Source organism: Melitaea cinxia, chromosome 13 (assembly GCF_905220565.1).
Source record: "Melitaea cinxia chromosome 13, ilMelCinx1.1, whole genome shotgun sequence".
Classification (NCBI taxonomy): Eukaryota; Metazoa; Arthropoda; class Insecta; order Lepidoptera; family Nymphalidae; genus Melitaea; species Melitaea cinxia.
In genome coordinates this window covers 6,704,396-6,720,614 of record NC_059406.1, presented here as the reverse complement: position 1 = coordinate 6,720,614, position 16,219 = coordinate 6,704,396, and the positions used below count along the sequence as shown (strand labels likewise).

At 31.6% G+C, this 16,219-nt stretch overlaps 1 long non-coding RNA gene across 1 annotated transcript; it reads right to left on the bottom strand.

Moving 5' to 3' along the window:
- Positions 1–266: 266 nt before the first annotated feature.
- Positions 267–15,775, bottom strand: LOC123659101. Its single transcript, XR_006743976.1, has 3 exons — positions 15,764–15,775; positions 6,754–6,758; positions 267–387 (listed from the first exon to the last, which is right to left on the bottom strand). It is a non-coding gene; the product is annotated as an uncharacterized LOC123659101 (long non-coding RNA).
- Between the last annotated feature and the right edge of the window lie 444 nt (positions 15,776–16,219).

The window sequence follows — 16,219 nt, the reverse complement described above, 5'->3', positions numbered from 1 at the left end:
ACTAATAAAAATCTTAATAAAATTAACATTACTTAGAGTAAAATAGCACCACCCCCTTTCTTTCCGTGAGGGTCGTAAAAGGCGACCGAGGGATAAACCTGGCTGAAAATCATCAGGGTCCTGGAGAAGGAAAACTACATTTATAACCCGGAATGGGGTCTGTCAAGCATTCGTGGCATAGCTCTAAAATTCGAAAGACTCCTGCAGCCGAACTGGCTCCACACGTATCGACTCGTCGTTCCTGTGGGCCTAGCCAGTGAGGTCGAGAGGGTGGCGCAGAGCTTAGGCAATTCTGCGTTTTCCTGAAGAGTGTCCTAGGCGACACAGTATCTGTCTGATACTGTCTAAATCATCTGCAATAGACGAACTAAGGCCAATAATGATTGACTTAGTGTACAATCAACAGACCTATAGAACGATTAACTTAAGGCTTAGGACGACGGATCAGATACGTATATTACGACGAAACGAAAGTGTGATATTAACTACATAATAACAATAAAAGGAAATGAATACAAAAATAGCATAAATAAAACAGGAAATAAAATCATAATATACAGAGATTCTTTAAATTTAATTTATTTTTTGATTCTTTTAAAGTATGAGTTGAAATATAAAGATATGATTTGTTAGTATAATATGTAATTGTAATAAAACAACTTTTTCGAATTTTTTCGCGGTTTATTAGGTTTTTTACATGTCCGAAGTTTCGAATACTTTACACCAACCATGCGCAAAAATATCCGATGCAGACCGGTGAGTACTTGCCTACGCTGTATAGCCAAAAAATCACACACAAATATTTTTATTATGAATATGTTACACCGCTATTTATTTGATATTTAATATTTATATTAATTTGTAATAGGTGGATGCGAAGTAGAAGAAAAATTAAATTTCAATTCATAATGAATTTTATCAATTGACTAGCTGTGCCTGCGACTTCGTTTGAATGAAATTAAACAAAAAAAAAAAATATTATTCAGTTCTTAGAGTTATGAAATAGATAAATTTCTAAAATAAAAGTAGCCTAAGTTACTCATTATTACATCAGCTATATGTCAGTGAAAGTCCCATCAAAATCGGTTCAGCTGTTTCAGAGATTAGTCAAAAATTAGATAAAAATTGTAAAAAATGTTATTTTGTGTAAACATCGATATGCATTTAGTAAAAAGAGGTTATTTTAATATTACAAACAGACACTCCAATTTTATTTATTTGTATAGATGTATAGATAAAAAAAATCGTACATATTCAGACATTTCAACTTTTCAAAACTAATTTAACTTTTATACAATGTTAAGTTAAATTTTATCTTAACGAATCTTCAGAAAATGTCTCGTCAATGCACGGTGAACAATATCCATTGAAAGTTACAATTTTGGTCGAAACTTCAATAAAATATACCGCATAATCTACAAAACAAGTTTCTGACTAAACTTTCAAAGTAATATTGATTGAAAGTTTGTTTTAGCCGCAATATTCCATACGATTTCAACTTTTTATTTATTTATCTTTTTTCATTGAAGTTTACAATGATATTAAATCAGCATGAAAATTACAAAAATGTATTGCTTGTTGTATATTTTAATTAGCGGATGCACGCAGCTTCGATCGCATAGAAATTGATTATATTTACATAGAGTTGCTAAAGCAGTCCTATTATTATATTAAAATAACGAAATACCTCTTTGTTTACCACATTTATTCAACTTTCGTGGACCAGAACTACCAGACTTCTACTAGTTCCCTAACAGGCTATAGTAGTACAGTCATGCGAAAAACAGTTTCCCCTTAGGTCTGTCTGGTCAAGGGATTTTTAGGTGATTTCAGTAATAAGAACTAATCTCATATTTTAAAGTTGATATTCTAAATTTAGAATACTTAGTTATTTAATATGATGGTATTCGAATTGCATACAAAGACTTTTATACCAATAGAATAGAATCTAATAAAAAAAAAATACACTTTTTATGTGTAAAACTAAAAAACAATCTTTAATATAATTTTTTTAGACTGTTTGTATAGGTTGTTTTATCTTCCACAAGTAAAATGTCCTTTGTATTTACTGCAGTCGCTCGCCTTTCAAAGAGGAGAGCAAATAGATAGGACTGTTGTTTTATAACTAGAATTTTATCCTGTACTTTATTACTGGTATTTTTTTAGTTTTACTTAATATTTAGTTTTAATATTAGTTAAATACTCTATTTCAATAATACAAACAACCATTTTTTTTTTTAAATGTTTAAATCAAATCTAGCTGTTAAATTTAGCGCTACTTAAACCATACATATCCGTCATTTGTGTGTCTTATAACGTACATTTATTAGTAGTAATAAAGTAACATAACAGCAACTTTAAAATCGTTTGATTATTTTTATATATGAAACTTGGAGTATTATATTTTTTTTTTTTTATATAATAATGTAAATCTTTAAGATTATGAGACTATTTGTGTCAAAAAATTTATCCTCACAGATTATTTTGTTACAGACTTATTTAGCCACGATTTTAACTGTATTCATTTCCTGAAAACGTCAAGGGCTCAGGTATCAACATAAACAAACTAAAGTATAAAATAAATAAAAAACAGATTATATTTTAAATGCGCTAAAAGGAAAAAAAATCCTTTAAAACTTTTTTTTATCTTAGGATTTGTTTTTAGCTTCTAACATGATCTGTATAGCAATTAAAACTATAAATATGTATGAATTAATTGAATAAAAAAATGAAAAAACAAACGGGACATGTCAGGTGATTTCATCCAAAGCGCGCGCTAAATGGTGTTTGAGCGGCATAAATTTATTCAACGTTAATTAAGTGTTAACTCCACTAAGCTTTGAAAAATAATTTCTCTTTATATTTTTTTTCTAAATTATAAAGATATGAATCACGAATTTCACAGAAAAATAATAATAATGCATATTCCCAATCAACTATATATACTCGTAATTGTATGTCCAGTCTTATTTAATTTTGTATTCAAAATCACACTTACAATATAATTTATCTAGTGCTAAAATAGTGCGAAATATTCATTTAATAACATAAATTAATTTAAATCTATAATTTGATAGCAAACTCAATCAGAGACTTTGATATAAATTAATCTGGTTTAAATTATTTCAATTGATAGAATGTACTACATTTACATATAAGTAGATTTTATTATCCAATTGGATTAGCTAACCGCTAAATTACATTTGAAATAATGCAGAATGGTTAACCGCCTAACTGAATGACGTGTTTGTTTTTATACAATAAGTTACAATATAAACATTTTGGTTGTTTTGCAAATATAACAAATTTTCGATATACAAAACTGTTTGTTATTTTTCAAATTAAAACCTATTAGTCACGTATGTTAGGGAAACTACTTCTCAGTACGTAATGGTTTTCAACAAGTTGTGTCACCGTTGCAATAAAGGGGATCATCATCATCATCATTATTATTTCAGCCTATCGCGGTCTACTGTTGGACATAAGCCTCCACAAGTTCGCGTGAAAAATGACGTGAACTCATGTGTGTTGAAAAATACTAGAAAAATCACGGTATAAGACCAATAGATACTGAATAGAAAGAGAAGAACGTTTATTCAATAAAAATAAGTTCTATCTTGTATTACTTATAAAGACATAGTATAGTAGTTGGTGTACAAACCTTACATACATACTATAGTTGATAAGGACGGTGTCCTTATTGTTATTATTTCAGATTCAAATATATAAGAAATGTGAATTCGTTTAATCGTTTATTGATAAATAACAACGAATTAAATGTATTATAATTTTCATCATATTGCAATTTACAACAGAAAAAAAAGCAAGACTTCCAGTTTATTAGCTCACGTGCTCATTTAGTAAGTACAAGCTGTGATATTTATTTTTTTTAAAATACCTTTGAAAGTGCATAATATTTTAAAATCACAATCAAACGAAACGTCAAATTATATCGCTTTAGAAATAATACACAATTAGAAACGTGCGTTCAAAAAATTCCATTAAATAAATATATCCATTTTGTGTATTTAATAAAATTCAAATAGACAATTACACCTCTAATCTCGTAAAAATACATTAGCTGATAAGCATTACACGCATCTGGCCATTATCAAAATAGTTGACACAGCTGGTGTCTTAAGTACATTTGTATACGTGAGAGGTTCTTAACGAAATTACAGCGGTAATGGTGAAATAACTCGAGAAAGACTCGACGTTTATTGACGATTGTAAAAAACCAGCCGACTGTGGAAAAGTGCTTTTGCGTTGAATGGTTTGTAAATGTGGTTGAATATTCGTATTAGTCGTACTAATGGAAATGATTTGACGTATTTATTTTGATTACGCTTTATTTACTGTACGGATCCTGTAACGAATGTTATGTAACAAGCATGTAAATAAACTGTAATTGTTCCCCTTCGAAATCGAGATATAATTTAAATATATACATCAAAAGTTAAATCTATAAACCAAGGAAGATTTTTAAAACTCCTGGCGGGAATCGGGGATAGGGCGGCAACGCGTTTGCGATGCTTCTGATGTTGCAGGCGTCTATAAGCTACGGTAATCGCTTGCCATCAGGTGAGCCGTACGCTTGTTTGCGACCTAGTTACATTAAAAAAAAAAAAACAATATTTAAATATCAAATCTAATAAATGACGTAATAACATCGAAAAAAATAATAAAAAAACAAGTTAGTAAAAATTATTACAAATAATGCACCCTTTTAACCGCTTCCTTATTTAATTTTATCTCTTATCTAAAGGTTAGTCATGACACCTGTTTATTAATCTTCCGTGCACTAGGTGAGGTGTGACACACCCCAGTCTTCGTCAGTTCAAAATTATTTGAAAACTATAAAAGCGCGGTAGTATATGTTCTTAGTAGCTGGAGATGAGATGTTGCCGCTTTGATTGGCGCCATTATGTTAGTCCGATGACTGCCGCCAAGCTAGTTACGAACGTTTTAAGTGCGCGTGGGTATTACACACCCCACCTCGTTCATCGCGTCGTTATAAGGGTATGTTGCATAATTGAAGATTTTTTGTTTTTTATTTGTTTAAGTGTCCTTCATTAGAATTAATTGTTACATATTTCAATTTATAGAATAATATGTCTAAACTGACAGACTGAGATATATTAAGAACACTTTTAGATGAAACAAATGGGTTTGAGTTACAAGTGAGAATTTAGAGCAAGAATCTGAAAATGACTCCGATCACTGAGCATCCAAAGTGATATAGGGTTATTGCGCCTGTTCGCGTCCACCGCCCAATTCGCGTCCATTTTACGGATCTCACTTTGAAAAGTCTCGAAATTAAGTATACTAAGACGCCAATAAGTCGAAAAATAATTACCGGCTAATACCTCAATGTATAAGAGGCACGTACGCATAGACAAAAGTTCCGTGCATCCAAGCAATCCTGGGTAAAAAAATAGTTAGTGAGGGCTGTTCAACAAAAGAGCGCGAAGGCACGGAATAATAAGAAGAAAATAGTGGGCAGCGGTTCGTTTGAAGGTGAGTCTTTTATTGTTTTATGTCTATTTTGGATACATAGCTGTTTCTAGGCGTTGGTTATGATAAAAGGAATTATAATAATTATGAATTTGCTAATTTTTTTATAGTTAATAGTTAAAATAAGGTGGACGCGAACTGCTACACCAAATTTATAAAACTTCCACTTTGCGTCCGCAGTGGACGCAAACTATACCTAAAGGGATTAATAAGAAAACTAAATCGCGTCCATTTTTTAAATTAATTCTATAAGTTTAATACATAAAACTAAAAGTTTAATACCTATTCTACTTTGAATGAAATAAGTAATTTCTTTCTTATTTTTTTCTATTTAAGATGAGTTCTTTGCAGATAAGAAAGAAGAAGGAAAAAAGAACATACACAAAGGAAGATTTAAGGGAAGATTTGCATGAGATCCAAGAGAAGAAGAAATCGGTAAGACAAGCACCTATGCAAAAAATATGCTATTTCGATATTGGACAATATCAGTGGGTGCAGACCAAGAGGGTACAAAACTTATCTACACAAATAAATAAAATTGGAGTGTCTGTTTGTAATATTATAGTAACACCTTTTTACTAAATTTATATTGATTTATACACGGTACATATACCAAAATAAGCAATCTCTTTACTGTATGATGCCCTAATAAGAAGTCAGCTTGAGTATAATGCGGTAGTATGGTCTCCACATGAAGTCAAATACAATCTCATACTGGAACGTGTTCAAAATAAATTCACCAGGTTTCTTTACCATAGGCTTTATGGCGTGTATCCCTTGATGTATCCAACATTGTTTGTATTGGGCATGGTTGAATACAACAAGTTGGAGACTAAGAGAGAGCTGGCTCTGGCAACTTATATTTTAAATTATTCCGCGTTGTTGTCAATAATCCAGAGGTACTGCAGTGGATAGGTTTGAGCGTACCCGATAGGTATCATCTACAACGAAGACAGCGACCGAGCTTATTTGCAGTACCCCACGGCAGAACCGAGCTAGTGCGCAACAGCACCCTTGCTCGTTCAGTCAGAACGCTAAACTTGGTGGCTGAAACACTAGACCTTTTTTCTTGTTCGTGGAATGAATTCGCAAAAGTTACTTTGTATATAATATGTTATGAGAAATGAATTTAATATTTTTATATTTATTATTGTTTTGTTTTTAGTATTATGTTCAAGTCAGCCAATTCTTTTTTTTTATAGTTTACATTTTTTTCCTTTCGCTTTTTGGCTCCTTTACTATGTCTAATGAATTGGGTTATGCCTGTAATATTAGATGTAAGAAAATAAATAAATAAATAAATAAAAACATTTTTTTAGAATTTTTGTCTGTCTGTCTGTTTGCTCCGGCTAATCACTGAAACGACTGGACTGATTTTGACGGGACTTTCACTGGCAGATACCTAATGTAATAAGGAGTAACTTAGGCTACTTTTATTTTAGAAATTTATTTATTTTGTAATTCTACGAACAGAACAATATATTTTTTATTATAATTATAATTCCACGCGGATGAAGTCGCGAGTACAGCTAGTATCAAATAAAACCAAGTAACGAAGAAGAAAACAGCGGTATTATTAATATTTAATGCCAATGGAGATATGTGTGCACCTCGTATTTGGTTTCCATAATTATTATTAATCAAGGCTGATCTTTGTGGTGCTGTGTGCTTACGGCATCAAAGAATATAAACACTCTTCCCGTGGGTGTCGTAAGAGGCGATTAAGTTCTTCTACTACCTCGGAACTTAAAAAGCCGACCGATGGCGGGATATCCATCCAACTGCTGGCTTTGAAATACACAGGACGAAGACGGGCAGCAGCGTCTTCGGTACGACAATGCCAGGCCTGTGGTCACCAACCCGTCAGCCCAGCGTGGTGACTATGAGCAAAACACAGGAGTGAACTTGTCAAGGCCTATGTCCAGTAGTCGACTGCGAAAGGCTGCTGTGATTGTAATTGCAGGCTGATCTTTAGCTTGCTTACATTCCTTTAAAATTCACAGAACAGATAATTGTTGAATTTTAAAGGTGGAATTACTATTTACTGACTACATAGGTTGTACACAGGTTAATTTGTTTTTTAATTTTAAGTTCTATCAATGTTTAGAAGAATAAATAGGTGTATTATTTTCTTTATAGTGATTTATTAATGTTAATGTGTTGATTTTTAAATAACTATAATTCTTCAATAAATAAATTATTAAAATCCAATGTCTCTTTAGATTATTATAAAAATATCACCTCTTTATTCCTTTTCTAAGCTGGTGGACGCGAAGTGGTCCAGCGGGTGGACGCAAATTGGATTTTATGGACGCAAACTGGGTAAATCGCCTAATTCTGACGTTTGTATTTAAATAAAATAATAACAAGATGTTTCGAACAAAACTGAAAATTAATCTTTAAATAGACTATATAATGAACACAGTAAATAAATTTTTCATAGAAATTAGTGCGGGGACATTTTTATTTTCTTCTTCAAACTTGCCAACTGCACTAAGTGGACGCGAACAGGCGCAATGACCCTAAATAGCAAATTTGAAGCTGAGTTGCCTTATGTGTAAAATGTTACACGCCAATATGTATGGAGCATGCTGATTTTTTTTGTCAAGCGTCCCTATTTTGATACCAATGATCTCAATTCAAATGATTGTTTATTACGTTTATTTCTACTTTAGTTCTTAGTATATTAATTGTTGATTCCTAAATTTAAGAAATTGTGATAATTAACATGTGCCATTGTGCCATTTGAAATTAGTGTATAGTAACTAAAAAGTTGTTTTCTTAAAGTTAAAAAGTTGTGTTTTTTGTTCTTTTTAACCGACTTCCAAAAAAGGAGGAGGTTCTCAATTCGACTGTTTTTTTTTTTTTTTTTTTTTTTTTTTTTTATGTATGTTACATCAGAACTTTTGACCAGGTAGACCGATTTCGACAAATTTTGTTTTAATCGAAAGGTGGTGTGTGCCGATTGGTCCCATTTAAATTTATTTGAGATCTAACAACTACTTTTCGAATTATATCTAATAATGCGTTTTTACTTGACGCTTTTTTCGTCGACCTACGTTGTATTATACCACATAACTTTCTACTGGGTGTACAGATTTTGATAATTCTTTTTTTTGTTGGAAAGGGGATATCCCTAGTTTGGTACCATGATAAGAAAACCAGGATCTGATGATGGGATCCCAGAGAAATCGAGGGAAACTCTTGAAAATCCGCAATAACTTTTTACTGGGTGTATCGATTTTGATAATTTTTACTTTAATCGAAAGCTGATGTTTATCATGTGGTCACATATAAATTTTATCGAGATCTGATAACTACTTTTTGAGTAATCTTTGATAACGCGTATTTACTAGACATTATTTTCGTCACCTTACGTTGTATTATACCTCATAACTTTTTACTGGGTGCACTGATTTTGATCTTTTTTGTATAAATCAAAAGCTAATACTTGTCATGTCGTCCGTTTTAAATATGATTGAGATATAATGAGCAATTTTTGAGTAATCTTTGATGACACGTATTTACATGACGATGTTAAGACGACTGCGGTCATGTTCAATACTGTGCCACAACGCCATCTATCAAAATTTTGTGAAATTACGTCGTTCACTATCGATCAAATTACAATATTCCACTAGAGTAGAGAGTAGCAGTTTATTCGTTATAAATATATTTGAGCTTTTAATTTTTGAGTTATCGCTAATACTGGGTATTTACTTGGCTATTTTACGTCGACAAACGTTATATTAACCTCATTACTATTTTACTGGGTGGACCGATATCGATGATTCTTTTTTTACTCGATAGGTGGTGCTTGTCATGTGGTCCCATTTAAATATAATTGAGATTTGACTCGAACTTTTTGAGCTATATCTGATATGGCGTATTTACTTGACTGTTTTTGGAGTTTTCTCCTTAAGAATCGATTTTCATTTAAGGCCCCGGAATGAAAAAATTGAACAGTAAAATCTACTGAACGAATGACCTTATTAGAGATGGCTTTCAGACGTTTTCTAATAACGCAATTAGGTTCCGATAGATAGCGTTATAGATCCATTTATTTACAATTTGATATAGTAATAATATATTTCTTAGACTAGTAAGCCTTTTTGTGCCTATTTAGACAGTTGATCTGAAGGTGTAAACTCCAGTCGTGCATCGGAGCTGTGTGAAAACATGAACAGTACATATTTTTAATAAAAAAGACATAAACCGTAATTCAATATAAATCCGCTTCAACTAAAAAACCCGCCGTAATAAGCGATGTCAGCGCTTCGCGCGAATCGACGACGGGCCTTTTATGAAATTTCTGCCTACAATCGCTAACAAAATGTTAGAAATAACAGTAGAACATTATATAATTGCACAATTTTATAATGTCGCGTTATATGGAATACGAACAAAGTATTACTATTTTTTCGTCGATCTACGTTGTATTACTCTTCGATGTAATTGAAGTCGGTTTTTTTTTCGTTTGCGAGCAAACACAATTATATTGATAAAACTAGTCAAAATAATAAATTACTTCGTTTTTTTTTATATTTAAATCTATTCAATACAATGTACAGATATTATTCCATAAACAAAACACTCAAATAATTGAAACATACTAGTTTATGATATCTTACACTTTTGGGTATATCACACCCCACCTAGTGCAGGGCAGGTTTTTTAGTCACCTGATGCATGGAAGGTTAAAATAATTATACGGGTCTTCTTTTTAAGCGTAAAACTTCTTAAATCATTGAAAGTGATTAGTAATGGTGGTTTTTATTAATTTAATTTTAAAACTTCATCGGTCTGTATTTCCTTTTGTGATAATTATACTAAGCAACATTTGATTGTTGAACGAGGGATCCGTAATAATTGTCGACTGAGGACAGTGCGACGGTACATAACGTCATACATATTATGAGTATACGATGTTTCGATTTTTAGGCAACGCTATACAAATACGATTTTGTACATTTCCATCTGAAATTCAAATAATTATTTATACTATCTATAGCAAATTTTATCATAGTCAGCCAATCTAGGCTACAATCTAGTTGACCGTAGTACAACAAGTGTGTTTTTACATTCAACATTTAATACAACCTTTTGATCTGAATTTAACATCCGAAATATTTAGTGATAGCTCTAATATTTCTTGCATAACATAAGGTTAAAATAAATTGATGTTAACCAAAACGCAGATAGGAACATTCATATGCGAATTCCGCGCTTGAATGCTGGCTATAAACCACTGCATTGGATTGAGGCCAAATCTAACGTCGATGATAAATGCTTAAAATATATTTCATAATCATAAAGCTTGAGAATCAAAATAATAAATAGTTTTAAAAACTAAAGTGAAAGAATCTTATTTTTTACCTTAATTGTAAAAATAACGTATTGCTTTTATACACATTTTACAACATGTAATACTATTAATTTGATGATTGCGACATTAACTTAGTTAACGTTATCTATACATATAAACAAAATTAGAGTGTCTGTCTATAATCTTAAAATAACCGCTTTTTACGAAATGCATGCGAGTGTAATACGATACACATACCAAAATAACTTTATATCATTGAACTAAAATCGTTTTATATATTCTTCGTGATACCCCTAATGTTTTAATATCATTTGACATAGATCTAGATTAAAATTTTAACGCTGTCACAGAAGAAGTAAAATTTCAGAATTTTCGAGACCGGTACCTTATTTTTCCAATTTCCTGAATAGATGTATGAAGATAAAACTAGAAGGGAAATACATTTTTAAACTGTCATAAAGTACGGTTATAATTTTTTTTAAGATTTATCTAAAAAGGTTCCTAAATTTTTAATTGACTTACTTTTTACAAAGAGAACCAATTGTTTTTTTTTTGCCTTATTTTCCGCCTTATCAAAATGAGTTAATTTTCAAATTTTTAATTATACCGTAATTACTTAAATGTCAATCTAGCTCCACTTTTTCAAAAATATCGTCACGTTTAACCGTAACTGGGCGACCAGAGCAAAATGCATCTTTGATATCAAAATTTCCTGACTGAAAACGCTTCAACAAATTTTGTGCTTCTCTTACTGACACTGCATTAGATCCAAAAAACATCAAAAGAAAATCCGTGGCATGAGTCACATTTTTTCTTTTGTTTGAAGTAAAACTTTGAAATGTACCGAATTTCTCCGTCTGATTCACCTATTTTGACCGACAGAAAAACAAATGAAAAATGTCGATAAAAAGTTTTTTACCTGTTAATTTCATTTTTAAAGTATCACCTTTTCATGATATCAAAACCAGTCAGTTAAAAATATTACAACCAAAGATATTTTATTGCAATTTTTTACTAGAAAATACGAAAATACTTTTTTCCCGACCAATTACATTACACCCAGACTCGAGGCGGGAATCGAACCCACAACCCCCGGAGCAGAAAGCAGGGTAACTACAGACTGCGCCAACGGGCTAGTCAAAATACTGGTATAAGGATAATTATAATATTTAAAATATAATATGATACTCCTAACGTCATCTCTCTAATTTACTTTTTGGCCAAGTCAGGGGTTATTTTGGCAATACTACGAAGTTCATTTTCCACCTCATCATATTCTTTAATTAAAAGGAAGCATATTTGATATCGACACTTTATAAAAATTGATTAAAACTATTGTTTTAGTTCTAGGTTGAACTAGCTTTTAGAAAACCCTGAGAAATGACAACGATGTTTATGCACGTTCGAATAACAAAAAAATCAACAATGAGTCACGCTAAAATGTTGCGCATTATTTATTTTTTTAATCTCTGAATATCTTGAAAGTGTTTATAAAACTATAGTTAAATTTTAATAAATATTTCATGGAAGTATCAGATTTTACTAAAATTTGCTTCGATAAAAAAGCATTACGCGTAGCTAAACAAGCCATAACTAAGATTAACTTTCGAAGCAAGATCTACGCTATTCAAAGAACTGACTAAAAATATCGTTAAGCAGTTTGAGAGTTCGTCAAAGGATTAAAGAGCATAGGAAGTAGTTTTAAACTTCGTAGAAAACCGAATTTCACTGTGAAAAACGAGAAATAAAAACGTTCTTTACTACAGAGTGACAAAAAAACGCGTAATATAAATAAAAATACACTACAAGAATATTGCACGCAATAATTTTAGCATTGGTACTTCTGGGCAAGTTACTAATAAACTGATATAGTTATACAGTTTGTTCTAAATCCTTATTTAGTTTGGTAGTTTGGTCAGCTAATTACAAAGAATTTCAGTTTGTTCTTTCGAGTGCAGTGTTGCATACAAAAACATGAATAAAGTTTCGTTCTAAAGATAATTCAAGGCTACGTTTGCACTTGGAAAGCAGTGTGTTGCTCAATTCAATAAGGGTGCAAGGAAGTAAGCCGTAGATACAGTCATGTTCATTGACTCATCGATAAATGAGATTTATGTGTCAATTGTTAGCCCAAATGCCGATGTTGAGCTGAGATGTAAATATCCCACGGCTAACAAAAACCCTACTACGCTACGTAAGATTGCTGGTGGAATCTGGATGACGATTGCGAAAAACCGGAATGTTTGGCGCGAACTCGGAGAGGTCCAGCTGTGGACTGCGATAGCCTGAACCGACTGAACAAAATACCTCTGCATATGTAGAAGGGCTAAAGCATAATACGCTACGTTGCTCCGTTTTATTTTGGTGTATTTCGATTCGATGACTACATGAAACTGTAATATTGAAACAGTTCCGTTTATTGTTTGATGAAGTAATCTTGAGAATTATTTTTGAGGGCACTGTACATATATTTTCGACGCTTAATTCTTTTTTTCATCTTCATGACTTTTTAATTTTGCAATATCTTACGCGGGATAAAAGAGATTAAAGGATCATGTTTAAAAATGATCAAACTCATAACTAGAAGCGAACAAAAAGGATATAAATGTGCTCGATATATTGCAGTGCCACCACAAGGGAAAAGTAATTTCGACATCCGTAAACTTATGAAATAACGGGTCCTCTTCTCTAAAAACTGAAAACTAGACGTTTTTAATAAATCATTATTTGATTTTATGCAAAAATGTAATTCGTGATGAGTGCCTTTTATTGATAGCTTACTAAATCATAAACAAACGATAGCCTTAATTAAATGGATGATAAACACGTATCTTGCAAGAGCTTCAAATCTGGGGGTTATATAATATATTTATCGGTTGAAAATTCGCATTAATTTTAGAGGCAGGCAATTTATACGTAAGAAATTCTCGTGAAACGCTTATTAGCTGTCGTGACACGAAGATAATATGATTTATTTTCAACTGCAGACTATACTTATTACTGATATTTATGTACAAAAATATATAACACGCCCTCAATATCAGCATAAATAAATAACGATGTAATAAATTTCTTCTCTTGACTGTTTTAGTAATATTTCAAAGAATTTTTTAGTTAAATTGCGCTCTTACTAAAAAAAAGGACTAAAATATAATTTTTCTTTTATTGTTTTATAATTTTTTTACAGCCAAACACGAAGGTCAAGCGACTAAAAAATGAATGGAATCATTACTATATACTCGTAAAGCATGCCATGTAAAGGGGCAACTGGCGTGTTGTCATGAACCGCAAATATTTGCGTGCGTTTCGCACGCGTTGCGAGAAGGCTCGATGGGCAATATCGTAGACATATTATACAGGTAATATCATACGAATTATGAAAAATCTAGATAAAAACCTTAAAACGCTTACCAATATGTTGCGTTTTAATCATGGTTGAGGAACGTAAATCTCAATAAAAATTACATTTAGACGACAATTCTACAAGGTTGCTTGTTTTAAAATGTGCTACTCCGATTAATCAAGCTTAAAGCATATTCATCTAATCCTATACGCCACGGAGAATCATATTTGAGTATACATGTCACAAAATTTTCTCTACACATGTAGTTATAAGATATTTTCTCACGTCTTCGTGAACACTTAGTGCACGATGAATTTACGTCAAAATCGGTCAATATTCGAGATTCTAAGAATGCCACCTGCTTCTCATCTCAATACTTGTCAAATTATTTGACGTCAAAGATTACTTCTGTGAGTGAATTTTCCTTATACAACTTGGACGGTTACCTAGCTTACGGTCTGCCAGATAGTAAGCAGTTACCGTAACCTATAAACACTCGTAAGACCAAGAGTATTTATAAGCCCGTTATCGACCCACCACTAAATACATGTCTCACAATAATCAAGCTAGAAGAACATAATTATTTAAGTCGCACAAATAACTCTTTAGATTTTAGATAGTAGGTAATCTAGAAAAAAAAAACACTCCGGGAGGGCCGGCAGAAGTGAAAACTGTGTGAAGTGAAACATTGTGCATTTTTGATATTTTGGTTAGGCAATAATTTTGCACGAATCGCTTTAATTATCAGTACCTATAAAAATACTATAATTTATGTAGTAAAATACAATATTCATTTATTGCGCTATCGTACTCAAACATGAAATTTTTTTTATGTGATATATCCACAGGCTTATTATATATACCTATGCTTTTGTTATACCATATATATATTAATAATATAATTAAATTTTTTTAACATGACAATTTATATTACATTAAAAATTATATAATTTTCATGATTTTATATAATTTAATGTAATATTATAATTTTTTATATTATAAATTGATTGACATTAAAAACTTAACACTTCGGAACTATCACAATTATTTCTTCGTCACTTTTTTCATTAATAGATGTACTTTGTTCAATTTCCATATTTTAAATACTTTATATACACAAATTTTATCTCCCTCCGTCTTACGAATTTTCGATCAGGTCACGTGTCCTGACGAGAGTTTAATATTTTTTACCCATCACAATAAAAGTGCACAACGCCGCTAAAAAAGTTTTCACTTCAAAATTCTTTTTAGGTCAAAAGTAACAGAATAATTATACGAGATATTTTGCACTATTCCAGTAAACCAAGTTAATGAATAGTAGGTACAGTTAACAGATTAATAATAGATGATTGCGCGGCCATTAACGGGTATAGTGTCGTCGGTACGTCTAGGTATATCGAGTACGGGTATAGTGTCGTCTGTCGTCGTACGGTCTTTTCCACAATCATCCCTTTGCTGAAAGCGAAATGCAATTATGTCTTTGCCTGTACTTAACTTTTTTTTAAAACATATGAAGACTACTTAAAAACTACCACTCACTGTCTGAATAATAGAATTTATATTAAAAAAAAAATTCTAACATAATAAGTAAATTCAAATAATCTAAACGTAATGTCGTGAAATGAAATGGCTTCGTGAATAAAACTCTCAAAACCCAACTGACGGATGTAGATTTAAATCAGGTCCAGTGTTGCTGATTTTTCAAATACTTAATTTATTTACTCATTTTAAGTTTTTTATGAAATAATTGTTGAATTACAAGTTAAACAAGATATTTCCTACGTAGATTGTTTATGATATATTGTAATATATCAAAAAAGAGGAAAACAATTTATCATTGTTTAGGGTTACGTGATACCCTACAAGTGATGTGGCCTAATGATGTGAAACACGAAGAATACCGGCGCAAGGAATCAAATTACGAAAACCGCTTACTGTACATTCTACATGTCGAAGTTCACAACAGCGCTTAACGCACACGAGTATTCTTCCGTGACATCAATCGATTTACTTTTTACGAGTCACCCTGTTTGTGA